This window comes from Bidens hawaiensis, unplaced genomic scaffold (assembly GCF_021521415.1).
Source record: "Bidens hawaiensis isolate Kalapana, Puna unplaced genomic scaffold, B.hawaiensis_p1.1 tig00004282_1, whole genome shotgun sequence".
Lineage (NCBI taxonomy): Eukaryota > Viridiplantae > Streptophyta > Magnoliopsida > Asterales > Asteraceae > Bidens > Bidens hawaiensis.
The window spans coordinates 2,033,018-2,055,247 of NW_027491257.1; positions in this window are offsets into that span (position 1 = coordinate 2,033,018).

A 22,230-nucleotide genomic window follows, 5' to 3' on the forward strand; every position below is an offset into this window, starting at 1 on the left:
TTGGATCTTAGTGACAGCAATATGGGAGATGGAGACATGCCATCTGATATGAGTGGGTATGTTAACATACAAGTACTAGACCTAACTGGTACCGACTTTTCACGATTACATTCTAGCCTCTCCCAAATCCCGTGTTTCAAGTTCCTCAACTTGTCACACTGTATGAGCCTTGTAGAAGTGCCGGATCTCCCATCAAGCATAGAAATTCTCATAGCAGAACGTTGTGAGTCACTTCAAAGGGTAGGAGATTTATCAAATTGTAAATGGTTATGGAAAATCTCCCTTAGAAGAGACAATAAGAATAAGTTGATTGGTGTTGAAAAAGATGTGCATTCTATGCTTCAGGTATAACTCTTATCTTGTTCTTGAATTTCAAGCCTTTTATAAATTATAATCTAGAATATATATAAACAAAGACCCTAAAATCGTACGTGTCATGATGTTGTCGCTCCCCCCTTTTATGGAAGTCACCAGATTGTTTGATTTTTAAATGGAGTTCTCTCATTGATTTAACCCAAATTCATGAGTATGGATCTTACCAAAACCAGATAGCTATTAAACGGGTTATAACATCTCATTAAATTAAAAATTAATCTTACCAATTATTTGATATGAAAATCCTATAAAATAGGGATATACTAAAATTTAATATTCAATTTAAAAAGAAAAAGATATTATTTATAATTAATAAACAATTTTATAGTAAAAAAACACGAGTGCGTCATGGGTCACCTAATCTAAACAGGATTTAAACGGGGTTATAACATATCATTTATTTATGAAACCCTTTTATCATCAAACCCTAAGTATATTATTAACTTTCTTACAATAAAAAAAATTTAAATCCAAAAAATAAATATTAAAAGAACAAAAAATATAAAACAACCATTCTCTCAAGCCATCAGAAATTTCTTACAATAAATAAAATTAAAATCCAAATATACATATGTAAATATTAAAAACAAATAATGTAAAATAACTCTAGTTTATATATAGTTACCATAGATTGGGATTTTTTAACAATAATAATAGAAGCAAAATCCAAGATTGAATCTCACACTCAATCCAAGATTGATTATCGCCCTCCGATAACCAAATCGTTTATAGGTTTTTCATCACGCGTTACCAGCGGTTCCACATTCTCAATCGATTAAACCTTGGGATCAATTAGTTGTATATCACATGGCAGTTGCCGTCAATCTCTCCCCACTTCCCGTCAGTCGCAGTTGTGAGAGGTTACACACCAGTTTCCATTAACGAAACTGTGATATATAAAAATCATTACTCTTTATAAATGGCAAATGATTATTTAATTTGGGGATTTCAAGCAGACAGCGAGTTGGACATCTTCAATCGGTACCTAATTCATCATCTTCAGTCTGATAATCATCTTCAATCGGTACCTCAAAATCATTTGTTCATCATCTATTCTCTCGACCTCTCTTAGGTATCATTCGTTTTAAATATTCAAATCTCACAACTTGTATTTATTAACCGTGAGGGTCTTGACTGATAATTTTAGTTTATTTGTGATATAGGAAAAATAGTGATTGGGATTGTGGGTTGATTATGCTTTGTGTTTGCAATGCTCATTTCTTTTTTATAAAAAATGGGATTGTGGGTTGATTATGCTCTGCTTTTTGAGGATTTAAAAAGGTTTCGGGTTTGATTTTGCTTTGAATTTGAGAATAGGGAAGAAGAAGAAGAAGAAGAACAAACTTATGGGAAGATCAACAATGAAAGGTTATCTTATAGGAACTTGGAGCGTTGAAAATTGGAGCAAATCAGGTAAAGTTATGAATTATTATTATAATTCTATATAGTTAAATTAGTGTATTTCATTCAAATAAATGAATTTAGGAGGTTTTGATTTTAATTTGCAAACATTTGTTGTATGACTTTGTAATGTGGTTTTAATGTTCAGGTGTTAGTGATTTAGAGTTGCTTTTCAATGGAGATGAAGGCACTTTCTCAATGAACGGAGACCAAAGGTTAAACAAGGAAGAAAAGGTTAATTTGATTTCTTTTTTTAGTGCTCAGGTTATTATTGATCACAAAATAAGTCCTTTTTGAAAGGCGGTGATTATGAACAGTTTGAAGAACATAAGGCATGTGGTTTTGTTACTGGTTGAAATAGAAATGGTTATTTGAGGGTTTTTTTATCACAGCCAATGCTGATAAATTATATAGTATATTGTTCCCGGATGTTGTAACCAGCATTTGAGAAAATCATTTTCGTTTAAAGCCTCCTGCATTTGATCTGAGCCATCCAAAGTCATTAAAAAGCTTCTAGAAGGGGTAGTCAAGGGAAGTTTCATCATCTCTTTCGTACACTCCGAACGGTTTTTGATTACTCCCCCGTCGCCGCCCCTTCTTCCCGGTAACCACTACAAACACAGAGATTTATATATAGAGAGAAACAAAGAATTTGTCTTCCAGCGAAGCTATTGAACAATCCGAACTGTTCAATACCAAGGTAGCTAAAAACCTATCTTCCATTCGATACTCTCAATACCTGTTCAATAATCCATTGCGCTATTGATTCACATCCGCACGTTTCTGTTCGATTACGGTTTGCAGATTTGGTTTATCGATATTCTTTGTTTGTGCATACAGCGGTAAATAAAAATATTTCGGTGAATTTTGAAATCAGAGCACTCGGTGGCAACAGAAACAAAAGGGATGGATGCTTCAACAAGAAACTCATATTTAGAGGTTTGATTTGGTTTCTTCTTTTTTATGGATTAATTGTTCATACAATTAGCTTCATTTGTGTGTTTCTTTTTGTTCAGGCGAAACAGTTGCTTTCAGCTTGAGCAAAACCCTCAATCCCTACAAATGAACCCACAATGTACTACTGGCCTTCAAATGCAGCATTAACAGAAATTGTTGAAGAACTATTTTAAGAATTCAGACAACTGGACTTGATATCTCTCTATCACTTTTCCAAAAAAAAAAACCTCATATATGGTTTGTGTCCAGCTTATTTTAACTTCAAATATCAAGTTAACATTTGCAAATAATGCTACGCTAAGTTATATCATGATTGTTTATTTGAATGTGATGTAGGGAAACTGTTTTTCCATTAACAAGTATAGCAACAAATGAAAAATGCATACTTGGTGCACAAAATAAGTTTTGGCTATTTGTGGAGACTTCTGTGTGAGGCCAATGTTGAAGGTGCAAATCCTAAGTTGATTTACTGCTGCATCTATATTTCGGATCAATCGGTAAGTTATTTATAGCAATAGTTAATTGGTCAAACATCATTATTATTGGTTACTTTCACCTCCTATCTGTTGGGTTGAAACTTACAAATTTGTGTTTTGTAGTTCTTTTATGTTTCAATGGGTAATACACAACAAAAAACTTGATTTTATTATTTACTAACCCGTCAATTTGGATAATATTTTATTTTCTAGTGGTTAGATCAAAGAACATGGCTGATAGGGAACGTGGGAACAGTCAGAAATTATTAAGAATACATTTTAACAATGCAACTTCTAAAGCCACTTAACTTTTTGAAGGATACATGATACGATACTATGCTGTTAACGGGAGTCAGGTGCCCATCTATACCCTAAGACAATTATAGGGCCGCAAACATATACAAATATTCTACGGGCCAGCCTGAAACTTTGGGCATTAGTTTCACTTGCTATTTATGATCTTTGATTGCCTGGATGTTGTTAACGGAAAGCATGTTAAGTTAAACAAATATTATTTACTACGAACTTAAATTATGCTTTTCTATATAGGGGTTGCCAAATAGGAGAACCGATAATTATGTAACTCTGATGCTATATTGTCATTTTACAGATGTCTGACACAAGCAAGACAGAGCTACAAAAACAAAATGGTGGTGAGATCGAGAATGTAGAGTGTGTATTGATATATCCTTGAATCCCAAACTAAATATCGTCATGTAAGTGTTTGGATTTAAAAAGTCAACCTGTCGATCTGATATTTAATCAATGATTCTTGATTTTGGTGATGGGGAGTGATGCTTAGAGAAATTGCAGAGAAATGATTGGTGAGTGTTGTAGCTTATGAGCATCTTATTCTGTACTTTTTTTTATTCACTTATGTTTTATTTGCTTATTTTCAGAGATGGCATCGAAGATGAACAATATTTATTTTAGGTGTCACACTAACCTAATTAATTTGGTTTGTATATTTCTAAAGTTACAATTAACAGTTCATTTAAAGATATATATTGTTAACACTGGTTGAAGTGGGTCATGTAGTCAGTAATCGCAATTTGCGAGGTTGACAGCAAAGGAATGTAGTAAATACTTATTTCTTTCTTTTAGAATATGTGTGGTGGTACATTTGACAGTAAATGACTTGTATTTTGATTTTAAACAGGTACTATTTGTTTAGAATGAAAGGAAAGATAGTTATGCCATTATGTCATTCAGGATTTTTAAAATGTTTCACACTTAGATATATTTCATTGTCGGAATTGTATTCTATTGATGCTCTTGAAATGGCTTAGTGTAGTTCAAATTACAATGTCTATATTGACCTTTTTTTTGTTGTTTTAATATACTTGCTTATTTTAAGAGATTTTAGCCTATAAAAGAACAAAATTAACAAACGAAAACCATTTAATGTCAGGAATTCATGTACATGAGTATATAATAATTGATGAGAAAATTACTGTTTGCGTCCCTGTGGTTTTAAGGTAGAGGCATAATGAGTCCTCGAAAATTTTTTTGAACTGGTTGAGTCCTCGTGGTTTCAAAAATGAACCATTTGAGTCCCTACCCTTACTTAACTTTTATAATAAACTTTCATTTTACTGAAACTATAGGGACTCAAATTGTTCGTTTTTGAAACCACAGGGACTCAAATTGTTCGTTTCTAAAACCACGGGGAGTCAACTAGTTCAAAAAAATTTTCGGGGACTCATTGTGTCTCCGTCCTAAAACCATAGGGACGCAAACAGTAATTTTCTCATAAATGAATAAAGTTAAACTAAACAATAATTTTCTCACAAAACAACCGGTTCTAGACCCAACCCAGCGGTTCCTACCCAGAACCGGACCCGGCCTTACCTTACCCGCGGGTATGGACCGAGTTTTGGGTTTCCCTTTGAAACTGTACCTGAACCAAAACCGACCCGGACCCGGTGGAACCGGTTCCGCCAATACACGGCCGTACCCTACCTGAAACCTGAAAAAAAAAACCCGATGGAACCGGTCAAAACCCGGTCAAATACCCGACTATACCCGGACCTGGTTTTGACTTTTGTTGGCTGTACCTGGTTCCGGTTTCTGAGAATACCCGGTTTGTGCACCTCTAGCTATATGTATCAGACCGGGAGATTCACTTTTTACTAAAGAGACTTTTGTTTGAAATAAATAGGAAGTTCAATATTCAGGTGCTAATATGTTGAGCTTGTGTTTGATGTAGGCAAAATCTCTTCTTTAACAAAGAAAGATAGATTTGTCATTTTAACTAGTTTGACTGTTCAAACAGATTTTATGGGTCATTTGATTTTGCACGGCGCAAATGGGTTATCTTGGAACATATTATTTATTAAGATTATTAACGTCACATTTTCGCGTTGTTGTTCCCGTCCACCGGATGGGTAAAGTACTAGTTTGTAATAATGGTAATTGTGTTCCTCATAATTGAGATGAATACATGGCAGATAGCTGAAGATCGCTTTATGAGTATAGCGCTTCCAAGTTTAGATCTGGCATGTTCTTATATTGAATTAAGCATGATAAGATTGCAACTTCCACACAATTGGTATAATGACTTTAGTGGATTTCTATTATCTGCTGATGGTTGCGATATGTTTGGGTGTATCATACATATTAAGCAGAAGATGTTGTACATGGATTTCCAACCTGATCAGTGGGAGGATGTTGGGCCATGTTTTGTATAGTTAGTCTTTTGTATTGATTAAGTTATGTATTTGGGCCGATGGGTCATTTTGTACATTGTTGGGCCATGGTCCATTGTAAAGAAGCCCATTGGGCATTAGATGTACCTTACTTCTCATGCATGCTTCCCTATAAATATGGAAGCATGCCATGAGAAGCAAGGGAGTTGTTCGTGGTTCATTGGTGGTTGTTAAAGTTTAATATACAAAAGAAAACCTTTTGCAAGAAATCTATCACTTTCTCTCTCTCTCTCTAACCTCTCCTTTCCTTGACCGAAAATAAACTCAAGATCCGAGACCTCTTGGTTGCTTAGTGTGATTTCCGCTAGCACTAAGTTAGGTTGATCCAAAGACGTTGTTAGATCCACCCGACTTGGGACCTACAATTGGTATCAGAGCTTCGGCTCACTAGTTGAGGGTTTTTGGATCACAACCTTGGGTTTTGATCTTGAAAAGAAGAAGATAAGTGTTCAAGTGCTCTTGACAAAGAAAATTATCAAAAATACAAAAAGAATTGGCAAAACTTCATACAATTTCTTAGAAATGTTACTGGTAAAAGTTTTAAGTGTTATAAGTGGTATTTACGGGCTTCAAGTTTGTTAGTTTGAAAAGTAAAATTTCGCTTCGCTCAAGCATTGTACCAAACATCGTACTTGAACTGACAAAAGTGGGTGGAACAGATCCCAAGGAAGATTTGCTTTTTGGACCATTTCGCTTCGCTTAAGAATTTCTTTCGCTTCGCTTGGAATCCTTTCGCTTCGCTTGGAATCCTTTCGCTTCCCTTGAAGCCGTTTCGCTTCGCTTGAAGCTATTTAAGCGAAAAAGTTGACTGTTTGAGGATTACACATTGTTGAAGGCTTATACAATGGCTAGCACTGATTCAGAATTATTGAAGGGTTATTTGCTGTTGGAAAATCAAGTGGGAACACCTCAAAAACCTTCTAAGTTTATGACCTTAGATGATAACTTTATTTATTTCAAATGGAGATTCATGAACTTCATCTCATTAACTGAAACTGATTTGATGAGATGTTTTGAAGTTGGTCCTCATGTTCCAGTAACTCGCACTGATGCTGGGGAACAACCTAAGGCACCGGAGAATTATGATCAAGATGATTTGGATAAGTTAGCACAAGATAAGAAAGCGTTTCTGTTGTTGACAGTTTGTCTTTCAAATGAAATCACAGAAACACTACGAGAACACAGAAGTGCCAAGGGATTATGGGAAGCTCTTGTTGAGATGGTTGAAGGAAATGCTGAAATTAGAGAAAACAAGAAAGAACTGTTGAAGGAAGAATTCAACATGTTCAACCATCGTCAAGGTGAGGCTGTGCTAGACTTAGTGAAGAGGTTTGAAAAGCTCATGGTCAAAGTAAGAGCTGCAGGTGTTAACATTCCCAACACTGAGGTGAATCACAAGTTGATGAACTCTTTGCCCTACAGTTGGAGTGTAAACACAATAACTATCAAGAGAACCACAAATCTGAATGGGATGACTAATGGTGAACTAATATCCACTATCAAATCATTCGAAATGGATGAACAGATGAGGATGAACAATCACATGAATTCTCTGAATCAAGCCGGAGTGAGTACTACATCCTCAAGTGTGCCAACAGCTTTTGTCAGCAAAACCCAACCGAATGTATATCCCGTGACCAATCCCAAGTACTCACCAACTATTCCTTCACAATCAACCGCATTTATCTCCACCAGCAACCCATCAATTCCATCCAGTGCACGTTCGTTTCAAAAGGCAGTTGACAGTGCAGCTGCTCAAGCTCTGAAGGCACATGGAATTTCTACAACAAAACCTCAAGCAAACAAACCCTCCAGCTATTGTGAAGCAATTCCCATGCTGAATGATTCAAATCACTCGTTAAAGCTTTCCTGTCTTGTCATGAAGAGCTGTTGCAAGGGAATTTGTTACCGGCTCATTTTGAGAAAGGTGATCTGAAAGACATCAATCAAAAGGATCTTGAGAAAATGGACATCAAGTATCAGATGGCCATGGCTGTGCAAAGGGCCACCAACTTCATCAAAACCTACGGAAAAGACAGCTTCAATGATTCTGATCGAAAGAGAATTGGTTTTGAAAAGAGCAAGCTTCGATGCTACAATTGTGCAGAGATGGGTCACTTTGCCAAAGAATGCACAAATCCTCCCAAACCAGCAAACGATATACAGGTGACAGAAGTAACTGATGAAGAGAATGCAAAAGCTGTTGGAAAGAGGCCTGAGGATCAAAAGGCAAACAACTCAGCTCCAAGAATCGGGAATCGTCCACACAAGGGCAGCTCAAGCTCAAACTCAAGAGCCCTTGTCTCTCAAACAGAAGTGCACACTGGTATGGATTGGGACGAACAGTTTCAAGAGCTGCAGAATCTGCTAAATATGGCTAGCATGGCTTTTACTGCAAACAATGAAGCCTCTTCATCTTCTGCTGACGATTCTTGTGCATCTCACCTTGATGAGGTAAAACGAAATCTTTGCACAGAAGCATGTGTTAACAAGGTTACATACTATAGATACTTGCAAGACGAAGTTTTGAAAGAAAATGCAAAACTTCGTCAATTGAACACTGAATATGTAAAAGCTGATAAGATCTACATTGAAAAGATCAAAACTCATCACGATGATGTCGCTAATCTTAGACTTGAAATTTTTCGAGAAAAACATAATGTCATTTACTATAAGGACATAATCAATGATTTAAAAGAAGAGATTAAGAAGTTAAAACTCGAAGTTACTAATAAGAAAGAAATGGAAAAACAAGTCGAAAGGTTTGAGGTATCATCTGAGAAATTAGATGATCTTATTGGAGCCCAGAGAAGTACTAAAGTTAAAGCGGGGTTGGGGTACGACTACATGGCCGTACCACCACTATTCAATGATAACTACACCAGTTTGCCCCACTTTAGCTATAATACTTCTCCTGATGAAGAAATGGCATACGGTGTTGGTAGGATACCAAAACCTGTGACATTTATTCCCGCAGCATCTCAGACTGTTGCTCCAATTCAATCATTTGATAAATCTAAAGTCAATGTGTCTTGTGAAGCAGGCAATATAAACAATGGTGATTGTGAGAAAGTTAATCAGGGTCTTAAGCAACATGGAGGATTAGAACCACGTTTTGAGTCATGTATGGGTCTGACCAAAAGCATTAATAACCCTGTCTGTAACAAAGTTTGTGAATCCATGTTGGAATGTTTAATGTCGGAATCAAAACCTGTATTTTGTGAAACCACTTGTGAAGAAAATTGTAAAAAAGTATGTAATGAAAGTGAATGTTCTTCATCTGATTATGAGTGTGAAACAGTTTTTGATGAAACAAACGTGGCTAAAGTTGATGAACAGAAAAGTTCTAGTTGCTCGTCAACTGATCGTGATTTTGAGGACTTACGAAAACAAGAAATTATCTTTGAAAATGAAAAACCAAGCACGTCGTGTAAATATGTGCCTTCAAAGAAAGCTTCATTTTCACAAAATATTACTAATAGAAATAGTTCTCAATTTTATGATCAATTTGATAGTTCCTATTACTACTCTGGTCATAAACCTAGGCAGTCAAATTGCTTTGCATCAAATCATTCAAATGTGTTCATAGATAGAGGTTATCAATACATTAACTCTTTCACATCACCTCACTCCACATATTTCAGTGGTCAACATGTCTATGATTGTAACAAAAGAAAATGTTGTTTTGTGTGTGGAAATCCGTCTCATCTTGCGAGACACTGCAAGAACTGGCATAAGCAACAAAGAGATGCCAAAAGCAAGTTTGGTCAGACATTTACTGAGTTAAATGTTCAACCTAAGAAAATGTCTTATCAAACTTGTACCTCAGCCAGTAAGACGGATTCAAGAATTAAAAGAACCGACAAATCCAAGAAACCCTTCTGGCTAACACAAAGAGAAAGGAAGCGGTTAGCCAAAGGGTCAGAAGCTGAAAACCCTAAAAACCCCTCTAAACCATTTTCAAAAGCAAACACAGAAGATTTAACAATTAAACCCAAACCAAAGCGAAGGCAATCAAGAAAATCTTTTCAGATTCGAGGAAATCTTAACACAAGTTCCTCGAGTGATTGCACTTCAGATTCAGATTCACCAAAAGATTACATTTTTAAGAATCATAAAATAAAACTGGGTGATTTTCTGTTTGTTTTACCCTAGACAAATTCGTCTCAGGGCCCTTCTACTAACCAGCTGCTCATGTATGTAGGGTCAGCCTGGAAGGCCTGTCAATAGTATTTGGTACTTGGACAGTGGTTGTACCCGACATATGACAGGAGATGAGTCCCTGTTGTTTGACATAAAACCATTCGATGGTGGACATGTTTCCTTTGCTAGTGACATAGGAGGAGAAATCACGAAACAAGGCAAGGTCTCTAATGACACATTGACCTTCGACGAGGTCAATCTTGTGGAACAACTCAACCATAACTTACTCAGTGTCTCTCAAATATGCGATAAGAAATTTTCAACTCTTTTCACTGAAAATGAATGTCTTATTCTTAAACCAGGCTTCGAGGTCCCGGAAGAGTGGATTATGTTGCGTACTCCAATGCACAATGACGCTTATATTCTGGACATGAGAAGCAATTATTCCATGCGGACTGCTTCTTGTTTGATGTCCAAGGCCTCGGAGAACGACTCATCCTTATGGCATCGACGTCTAGGGCATGTCAACTTTATGAACTTGAATAAGTTGGTTAAAGGTGACCATGTGAGGGGCTTGCCTGTAAAATCTTTTCATTGTGCTGAAAAATATTTATCTTGCTCTAAGTGCAAAAAGCACAAACTCCCTCACCGCCCCAAGAGTGTCAATTCCATTAACTCCACTCTTCAATTGTTGCATATGGATCTTTTTGGTTCCGTTCAACCAATGGCAATAGGTCGAAAAGCGTATTGTCTGGGTATTACTGATGATTACTCGTGTTTCAGTTGGACCTTTCTACTAGGTCACAAGGATGAGACAACTCAGTTTCTTATCAGATTCATCATGTTGGTTGAGAATCAGTCGGACAAACGAGTCAAGTGCATCAGAACTGACAATGGAACAAAATTCTGCAACAAAGCTGTCAACGAATTCTGTCACAACAAGGGGATTCTTCGTCAATTTAGTGCACCCTACACTCCTGAACAAAATGGGGTGGCTGAGCGACGAAATCGTACATTGGTTGAAGCTGCAAGAACCATGCTATCATACTCCAAGCTTCCCTTATTCTTCTGGGGGGAAGCTATCAACACTGCTTGCTACACTCAGAATCGTGTGTTGCTGAACAAAAGACTGAATAAGACACCTTATGAAGTCTTTTATGGAAACAAGCAAAGGGTTAATTTCTTCAAGACATTCGGTTGTCCTTGCACAGTTCTTCAGCCAAATGTTGGTGCCACTTCAAAGTTTGCTGAAAAGGCCGATGAATGCTACTTTGTTAGTTATTCCGCTGACAAAAGTGCTTATCGTATGTTCAATAAGAAATCCCGAGTGATTTTGGAGTCCTACAACATTGACTGGCAAGAACTAAACCCTACCGATGCACACAATGGTCCTGATTGGATGTTTGATTATGAATGCTTGTTCAGGCAGTTTTGAGGAATGTATGTACCACCGTCTGCACCAGTAATGTCTCCTGTTGTTTCTGCACCATCTCCGACATTTGTTGATCAATCAATCTTGATGCACGCCATTGTGAAAGGTTTGACAGATATTCAGATTGCTGCACCCGCACTTGCACCAATGGTTCACACGGGGTTAATCAACCTGTCCCGGAAGTCAATGTGCAAACATCTGCAGAATCTACAGTAATGCCCGCTGTCGAAGACACTAATGATTCAGACACCGACTCATTTATGTCAGCTGACAATGTGGGAAACGACCAGACCATTCAAGAGGCGGATCAACAAAACCACCAAATGGAAACTTCCCCAGCTGATGATCCAAGTATAGTTGAATCAGTTCCTACACCTTCCTCTGAAGAAGACGTTCATGGATCTGCTGAGGAAGTTATTCGAGAGAATGTGCAGAATGACACCGTTCCTGTTGGAACTTCTCGCACCACTGACTCATCGTCGGCACCTGCTGTCGTAGTACCTTTCTACGACAACCTATGGGAAGGCACCATCGCATAGGAACATTTGGTTGATCAAGAAGAAGATGCAAGAGATCCCCAACCAAATGCCGCTGTCGATGTGACCACGGTTTTTCATCCCATAGAGAGCCTGACCATTGAGCTTGAGGCAACACCAGTCGAGAGTGTCGAACAAATCCCACAGTTACCAATTCATCGCCGACATCCGACTGAGAACATCATTGGAGATCCGTCCGCTGGCATCCAAACACGCAGCACCTCTGGTAACATTAACAGATGTCTTTTTTCTTGTTTTATTTCGCAAGTAGAGCCCAAGGACTACAGAGTTGCTTTGAAGGAGAACTCTTGGGTTGAAGTAATGCAAGAAGAACTGTTGCAGTTCAAGAAGCTAAACGTTTAGAGGCTAGTGAAGAAACCAGATCACAAGAAGCCGATCGGAACAAAATGTGTGTTCTGTAACAAGAAGGATGACAAGGGGGTGATTATAAGAAATAAAGCCCGCTTGGTCGTACAAGGTTTTTGGCAACGAGAAGGACTTGATTACGATGAAGTTTATGCACCGGTGGCCAAATTAAAGCAATTCGTATCTTTTTGGCCTACGCCTCGTACATGAATTTCAAAGTATATCAGATGGATGTGAAAAATGCTTTCTTGTACGGGAAAGTAAAAGAAGAAATTTATGTGAGCCAACCACCAGGTTTTGAAGACCCAAATTATCCTGACCACGTTTACCGACTTGACAAAGCACTTTATGGTCTTCACCAAGTTCCTCGTGCTTGGTATGCCACACTAGCTGATCATTTAGTGAAGAATGGATACAAGAGAGGCATTGTTGATCAAACTCTCTTTGTCAAGAAAGTGAAGGATGATTTGATTCTCGTTCAAGTGTATGTTGACGACATCATCTTCGGGTCCACGAATGAGACTCTGTGCAAGGAGTTTTCTGAGATCATGCAAAAGCGATTTGAAATGAGTTCTTTGGGGGAGATGATTTCTTCCTCGGCTTACAAGTTGAGCAAACGAAGGACGGGACTTTGATTCACCAAGAAAAGTACGTTCATGACATTGTTCAGAAATTTGGTTTTAAGGACTCAACTGCTTTCATGACACCAATCGCTAAGCGTCCTGTTCTCGCTCCCTATCCATCAGAAAAACCAGTCGATCAACACCTTTATAGGTCAATGATCGGTTACCTGATGTATCTCACTGCAAGCAGACCGGACATCATGTTCCCTGTTTGTCAGTGTGCCAGATATCAGTCTGACCCAAGAGAATCTCACATGACTGCTGTCAAACGTATATTCAGATACTTGAAAGGGAGACCATGTTTGGGTCTTTGGTACCCAAAGGATTCTCCCTTGGAACTTCATGCTTACACCGACAGTGATTATGGAGGATGCAACTTGGACAGAAAATCCACATCTGGTGGATGTCAATTCCTGGGAGATCGGTTGATCTCATGGCAGTTCAAGAAACAAGTCACCGTGTCTACATCCACAGCCGAAGCTGAGTACATCGCCGCATCCAGCTGCTGCTCACAAGTGATATGGATCCAGAATCGGCTGCTGGATTACGGTTTGAATTTCTATGGATCAACCATCAAATGTGATAATGAGGCGGCCGTTGCTATTGTCAAAAACCCGGTCTAGCACTCAAAGACTAAGCACATTGACATCCGGATACATTTTATTCGTGATTGTTATGATCGCAAGCTTGTCGACATAAAACGGGTCCATACTGATTTTGACTTTGCAGATCTCTTTACAAAAGCTTTCAGTCGTGCCCGATTTTTGTTTCTCGTTGAGTCTTTGGGCATGATTTCCTTTCAGTAAATTTTTATTGTCTATCTTTTAGTTTAAAAACTGTAAATATTTTTCAAATATGTCACACTTTTAGAGGGAGAAAATGAGTTAACTTTAACTCACCAAAAAGATTTTAAATTTACTTTCAGTAAAACAAAAACAAGTCATTTGACTTAACAAAAAGATTTTATTTCTATATTTCAAGAAAATTCAAAAAGAACTATTGTCCCGTTTAGAGGGAGCTCCTGCTTAGAGGGAGTCGAAAAATTAAAATTTTTAAATTTTAAGAATTTGATCTGACTATTTGGAAACTGATAGTACATTGGTTTGTAATGATTTTAGCGCGTTAAAAGAATAGAACAAAAGGCTACAAGGTCATTCATTGATGTGTAGGTAGGCTTGACAAACAAGTAAGTGTCGGGTGATATAAACCTAAATTCTTGCCGGTGCTAGTGGATATACAATTATGAAACGGTTGCATGATTCCGTGAAGTCATATTCATGAAGGCAAAAATGTAACTACACATGTCATACCCAAGCCTTTCTTTACCTGATCACAGTCGTCTTATGAAAGTCAGTGTCAAATTTTCAATTTTCTTTGAGTCAAAGAAAAGAGTCAAGAAAAAGAAAAGCAAGAAAAGAAAAAGAAAAGAAGTCAGAAAAAGAGTCAGTCCTAGGAATTTTAACTTCTGCTTTATTTCTTCATTTATTTTCGACTCAAGCCTTGGACTTTCTACGTTTGTAGTCATACAAGATCTGATCGTTAAGGCCCTGAGTCTTCTGCTTTGTTTTATTTTCTTTCTTTTGTTCAAGCCTTGGACTTTCTCTGCGCGATAATATGGTATTATCCAACCTGATTGTTATGGCCTGAACTTCTGCTTTATTTTAATCTTTCTAGATAGAGTCAAGTGTGCAAAGCACAAAGTGTCATGTGTACAGTGTACAGTAAGTCAGTCTGTCAATAAGTGTACTGTGATCAACTAAGAAAGGTCTAAGTCAAGTTGAGGTGATATGATAACACAAAGTAGGCCTGAGATATAATGGAATCAGTAACATGTCCGATTAAGTGGGGACCGCATACGCATCGTGCCTAATTGTACCCTAAATGTATCACTTTTGGCATCAAAACACTTGTCAATTTAAAAAGGAGGACAATATCTACAGTCAATGATGAACTTGTGTCATAATAATTTCAAAATGGAAACGCGATGTAGAGCTTTGCAAATCAATATGATTCCATATCATGATCATTCTTTGAAAAATTAATCAAAGAAAGTACTATGTAAATTAATTTAATATTATTGCTTTTAACTTTAACTTTAAGTTTTTTTTAATTTTTTTCTTTCTCAATTTTAATTTTAATTTTATTTTTTAATTTTATTTTTATTTTATTTTAATTTAGTGTCTTCTTTTATTATGTTTTGTCTTGACACAAGAGATCGATCGTGCAAATGTTAAACAGTTACGGACCAACAAAAGAAAATATTATAAATAATCAAGTGCTTGGATTTGGTGGGTAAATGTTTTTCGGGTTTGAAAATGCAAATATTTTTAAAGACCGAGGACTGAGAGTGTATTTTCGGTGAATACTCACGATGTTTTGGCCTTATTGCGAGATAGGCTGACTCTATATATATGGGAAACCTAAAATATCTTTCACTATTCACCAAAATGTTTTGAACTTTCACTCTCTCCTCTCTCAAATCTTCAAACCTTCAAACCCAGATTTTCTTCAAATCTTCAAAGCATCCGACCCTCATAATCACAAATATGCCGTTGAATCCAGAGTATCCACCTTCGGTATAACATCAAAACTTCATGAATCCTTCATCTTCATGAATTCTGGGTTCTCCTGGATCGAGACGATGGTTCAGATGAGCCGTCAGGTCGATTCATGATTGATTTTCATATGAAATTGGTTCATATGTTTTAAATAATCTGTTTTTGGACTCATAAATCTTGAGTATCATCATTAATTATTAGTATTAGGGTTGTTTGTACAAAGTTTGTAGATTTAAGCTTTTTTTCATCTGTTCTAAGGACAAATTGACCTAGTAATCATAGGATCTTCAAGTTCAAACCTTCCAGAAACCTAATTCGCATACAGGAGATCTTGAGTAAAGTGAGAAGTGGAAAAAAGGGGCTAAGTACAAGTTTTTCGCTTGAAAGGGTCTTTCGCTTCGCTTGACCATGCGAAGCGAAACACTTTCTGTTTCGCTTCGCTTGACCATGCGAAGCGAAACACTTTCTCATGCGATAAATCCTTACTTAGCAAATTTGTCAGAAATTCCAACACATTGCAACTGTTTTGTTTTACTCAAACACACTGTTTGGACTTGTGGACTGTTTTGAACTTGATCTTTGTACATTATGATCCAATTGACTTATAGATTGTCTAAAATTAATCTAGAATGTACATAATGGTAGTATTAAATCTAACTTATCTAATGTATAACTTATTGATGTCCATGTACATATCTAGTTTAATGATGATTCTCATGATCTTTTGATTTTCAATTTCAGGGTCATAACAACTTTTGTGCTCTGGCGTTGACTAAGGCAAAGGCGGACAAGGTATTCACTCCTATGGTCAAGGGGCTCAGGCAATCGCCCCTTTCATATGCCATCACTGCAGATCCAACCATCTACTACAAGTGGATCTTAGATTTTTGGGCCTTCACCAGGGTTGCAGATGATTCTCTATCGTTTACAACAACCGTTGCCAGAAAAGAATTGACTATCACAGAGGATGATATTAGAAGGGTGTTAAAGATCGACGACCAGTCCGATTACAAGTATGAGAGAGGAAACAAAAAGAAGCTGGAAGAATTCGTTGCATAGATGGGGTATGACACTGAATGGAAAAGCTTAGAGAAGAGCCATCTGTCACCGTATTGGAGATTCCTCTTCCACATTATTACTCATTGCTTCACCTATATTCGAGGTGGTTTTGACAGCATGAGCACAGATTGGGTTCGAGTTATGTACGCACTGACCAACAAAGAGAAGTTTAATTACTCAAGACGTATATTCTTGTACATGCTCGCAAACATCAAGAGTGGGGCCACATGGTTGATGTACCCAAGATTCGTGCAATTGTTATTAGATGATACGATCCCAGAAATTCAAAGGCCGGGATACAAGAAGGCAAAATACAAGAAGTCACACCCCGAGTCATTTCATATTCACGGGATCAAGATATCAGTTTTTGGTGTGCTATTGAGCACCAAGGGCAGAGGTCATCAGTACACAGGACCATGACCTGGGCCCAAGTTTGGATTGTTTGAAGAGACAGAGCCTGCTAGAGAAGAGGCGTCTGGTGAAAGTGAAGGTGATGAAGAACCCACAGTTGAAGGAGGTCAAGATTCATCCGATGAGCCGGCCGAAGATCGAACCAAGGCCAAACATGATTTGAAGAGAAAGATGGCGGAAAAGGGCAAAATAATAGAGCTTGAGGAGGAGGAAGAAGACCAGCCTCCCCTAAAGCGTTTGAGGAGACATGGAGACTCCCAGAAGTCAACCAAGTCTCATGTCAAATCTCCCTCACAAGACAAGCCCTCAGACCTACCAAAAATAACAAAAGAAGACCTAGCCCAAGCCCTCAACACCTTAGATGTGACCAAAATACAAATCCCTGCCCTCAAACCACCTAAAACCAGAAAGAAATCCAAAGCCAAAAAACCCAAAACCCTACTCCATGACTCACCTGAATCCTCACTTGAACCCTCACCTACAGACCAACCAATTCCAACTTTCCTACCCCAAATACCTTCCTCACCACACTCACTACTTCAACAACAATCTCAACCTGAACCTACCCAAGCCTCAACACCACCCGCACAACCAACCTCATCCATATTCACTTCCTCAGTTTTTAGCTCCCCAATATAAACTACAAGCATATGGAGCAAAACCATCCTTACTTCACCAACCCAAACCGTCACACCAACTACAATACAACCAACACCACTCACCACTATAGCCTCACAAATCCTCACTCAAGCCATCACCCTACCATTGCCAACCACCTCACCACCCATAATAACCACCACCCCACCGTCCACCATTATCTCTCCCAAACCAATCTCACAAGGGATGTCTGCGACACCTCCAGTGTACGTTGATCCTATCCTCGATAGGATCGTCGCACTGGAGGAATCAAACGCCAAACGGGCAGAACGAGAGATTACCCTCCTCAAGCTTATCAAGGAAATGAAGCACAAGGCTCTAGAGAACGAAAAGGAAAAGGCGGACCTAAGGGAAAGGATCCGGGTGTTGGAAGACCAGAAGGCAGCAAGTGATGAAGCTGCTGAAAATCAACGGTTATTGACTAATACCTTCCACACCCGCATCCAAAATCTTCATACTTTAATGAATCATGAGGCATCCGAGAATGCTAATCTGAGAGCCGATCACATTAGACTTGGAGATAGATTGGCCACACTTGAAAGAGACTTACCAAGTGCAGCTCTCAGATCAAGCATAAACAAGAAAATTGAAGATGCTACAAGAAGGTGGGATGTTGAGAAGGAAGCTACAAACTCAAGAGTTGCTGATTTGGAGAATCAACTCGCTTCCTCCACCTCTCTTGACTTGCTCAGATCAGACATGGAAGCCATTAAAGAAAGAATCAAAGAACAAGAGCGTCTGAATGAGCTGCAGCTCAAGACCAATGAAGAGATGGTGAGCAAGTACCAAGCGGCCTCAGACCTCATGGGCATTCAAGAAGATGAATTTCATGGTCTGGAGGATAGGCTTGATGCCGTGTTTAGAACTTGGAGAAGGTCCGGTGAGACTTCTCAAGTTGGTGGTTTGCAACCCGCCACAGGTCCTTCTGTGACCATGCGAGGAGTACAGGTTGCTGTGTCAGAAGGAGAGGCGACTGTTGGTCAGTTAGTACAACAGGGCGGCCAATCTAGTGGTGTTGGTGGTGGATATGATGGTGACGAAGAGGATGATGGAGATGAAGAGGAGGATGATGATGATGAAGAAGATGACGACGACGATGACGTCCATGATAGCTTTGATGATGATGATGACGATGGTGGCAACGGTGGTGGTGGAGATGGAGGGGCCGGGGCAGCAGGAGGTGGAGGTGGAGTTAACACTCAATCACCTCCACACTCTCAACACGATACTCAAGACCCTACTAACCCCGGCTCAGCCAGCAAAGTCAGAGAGGATGATTCAATACTTGACAACTTATACAAAGACATCATCTCTCCGACTGACAATACAGGTGTGATCGCTAACTTTATTAATGCAGGTATAAGCTTTGAGGAGTTCATCGAGGGAACTGAAACAGAGAAGGCAGTGCATGAACAAGACGATGGCATTAATTACTCGCCAAATCCGGATACTCCTCCCGCCCAAGCTTCGGAGGCTCCTGCAACAGATCCTGTCCCTGCACCACCACCAAAGAAGAAGCGAAAGACACACATTGTCACTAGCTGTGCGTCTGCCCGCGTGCTCAACTATCCATATCATGACGACTAGCTGATCATGTATGCTAGGTATGATCAAAGGAACAAAGTCTGGGACATCAGGCGCTACAGCGGGGATCTCATTTATCTTAGTCATCACGAGCTGAAGACTCTACCTGAGCTTGATCTGAATTATCTTCAGAAAGCTCTAGGTCCTGATGCCACTGGAAGTACGCTGGAAAGTTGGGTCCCGACTTATCTGCAGCGACAATCAAGAGTCAACTACAAGGACTTCGAGCCAAATAAGGGACGCAGGTACAAGAATCCAAGAGAGATAAACCCTGCTACCGGAGAGCCTCGCACTATGTGGAGATATAAGGCGCCAAAAGAATGTCACGAGATTTATCATGGCGAGCCTTATCTTCCCAACACTCTCCGAGACTTCAAAGATTGGGAGTTCGATAACACAACCGGCGAGGCCGTTATTCACTGCCGTGGTATGCACGAGATCATAGTGTTTGACGAGCATGAGCTTATGGGACTACATGTTGAAGATGTAAAGAAGCTCTACAACAAGCCGCTGGGAACCGTCGAGGATCTGGGCCGTCAGAATACTGACCAGATAGTGGAAGCCTTCAACAAGTTCGTGCGTAGACTTGTTGAACTTCCACTGACCGAGGACAAATGCCTGATATACGACACCGACGGGTTTCAATACTAAAGACTAGAGGGAGATTGTTGGGCCCCGTTTTGTATAGTTAGTCTTTTGTATTGATTAAGTTATATATTTGGGCCGATGGGTCATTTTGTACATTGTTGGGCCATGGTCCATTGTAAAGAAGCCCATTGGGCATTAGATGTACCTTACTTCTCATGCATGCTTCCCTATAAATAGGAAGCATGCCATGAGAAGCAAGGGAGTTGTTCGTGGTTCATTGGTGGTTGTTGAAGTTTAATATACAAAAGAAAACTTTTTGCAAGAACTCTATCACTTTCTCTCTCTCTCTCTAACCTCTCCTTTCCTTGACCGAAAATAAACTCAAGATCCGAGACCTCTTGGTTGCTTAGTGTGATTTCCGCTAGCACTAAGTTAGGTTGATCTAAAGACGTTGTTAGACCCACCCGACTCGGGACCTACAGAGGAGTTTGATAAAAATCCAGAATCTTATAATGAGTGCGGAGTGGTGGGTTATGTACCCTTTGGTTCATTGAGGCAGACGTCATGGTGGAATCCTACATACACTCATCTTACATTTCAGACCGGACACTTGTCTAACCCAAAAGTAGGACTTGTTCCTAGAAAAAATAAATCATGGGAAACACCAATACACTACTCAAAGTGTTGGGAAGAGACTGAACGTAGAAAGACATTTCATATCATAGATTATCCAATGTCAACTGAAATTGAGATTTTATGGTCACCGATTTAATCGATTTATTGAGTAGGACAGTTATGCATTCTCAAATCAAAGGTATGTATTTCCTGCCGTACACTACACACCGTTTTAATCTATTTGTAGTTTCTTGCAAACCATGTGTTTGATGAAACGCCTCAATTAAAAAAATCGTAGTTTTAACTTTTGTTTTGCCAGATTATGTGTGCCATCATAAATCCATCTCAAAGCATGGTTTATTCCTTCCAAACAGTTCCAAAGCATATCATCTTCATGATGGCCATTGTTGGGTTATTCAAGTTGTTCACGGGTTGAGAGTCGAGGTCAACGGGTTACAGGTCAAAAGCGCATGTTGTGAAGATGAATTAGTAAACAATTTGACCAAGTTTTTAGGAAGAACTAATATTTTGTTAGTTTTATCAATCCCACATTTGTTACTTGTAGGTTGTTTATTTGCTTTTCTTTCCCTGCATTGTCAAAATTTATTCATCTTTCATACATACGTGAGCTTTGATTGTATGTTTGTTTTGGGGCCTGAACCAACAACCGTAATTTGCTTGCATCAAATGCTCATGTTGTTGCATTTCACTTAATATTTACTACTTTAGAAGCATTTGATCAAGCATGTTATGGCACCTCGCAGCATCTGTACATGACCTTGTTGTGAACCAACCCAATCCCGTACAAGCAGCCCAAATCAAATGGCCCAAACATGTTAAATGTTCCAAGTTATAAGCCAAGTCGCAAAGGAGTCTAGGTCGTGAATGAGCTTATGGTGAATTGGTTCTAGTTTCCCGTCTCCTTTCTCTCTGTATTCTCATCTTCTTTCTATTGGATCCTAATTGCTTCTTGTAATTTTCTATTTACAATTGAATGATTAATTGAGTTGACTGTTATCAATTCAATTATTTTGTTAGTGGCACTGTATATTGAGAAATAATTACTTCAGACGTTGAGTTTTTTTATTGATTTATTTGTACTGATTAAAGTTTAAATAACAAGAAAAATACAAAAAGGAAATTCAATTTAAAAATAGAAACATTATCAAAAGAGGTACACTGTGACACTTGGTCACCCGGCCTAACCCGCCTTTACAGGTGGGAAAAAACCTGATTCCAGCCCCGTCCGGAACCTGATACCTTAAAAAAACCCAGTTTGTCCACCTCTACCTGACTTCCCATACAATACATAGTAATACACACGATACCCACATAACTTATTGCTTCTCCTAGAAGACGACCCGTGTTACACTCCTCACAATTTTAATTTTTTTTAAGGAATTTCCTTCACATTTACGTTGATGGGGTGCAAACGAGCCGAGTTGCTCGCGAGCTACTCGAGATCGGCTTGTTAAAATGCTCGATCGAGCCGAGCTTACTCGAGACCGAGACCGAGCCCGAGCTCGAGCCTTAAAGTAAGCTCGTTTAATAAACGAGCCGGCTCGCGAGCCTCAACGAGTCTGTCATTTATATAATTTTTTAGAATATATATTTAATAATTATTAATTAATATATATATATATATAAAGTTATGAATAAATAAATAAGAATAACTAAATAATATATATTATTTCATATATAAAATTATAATAGAAAAAAATATATAAAAATAGTAAAAAAA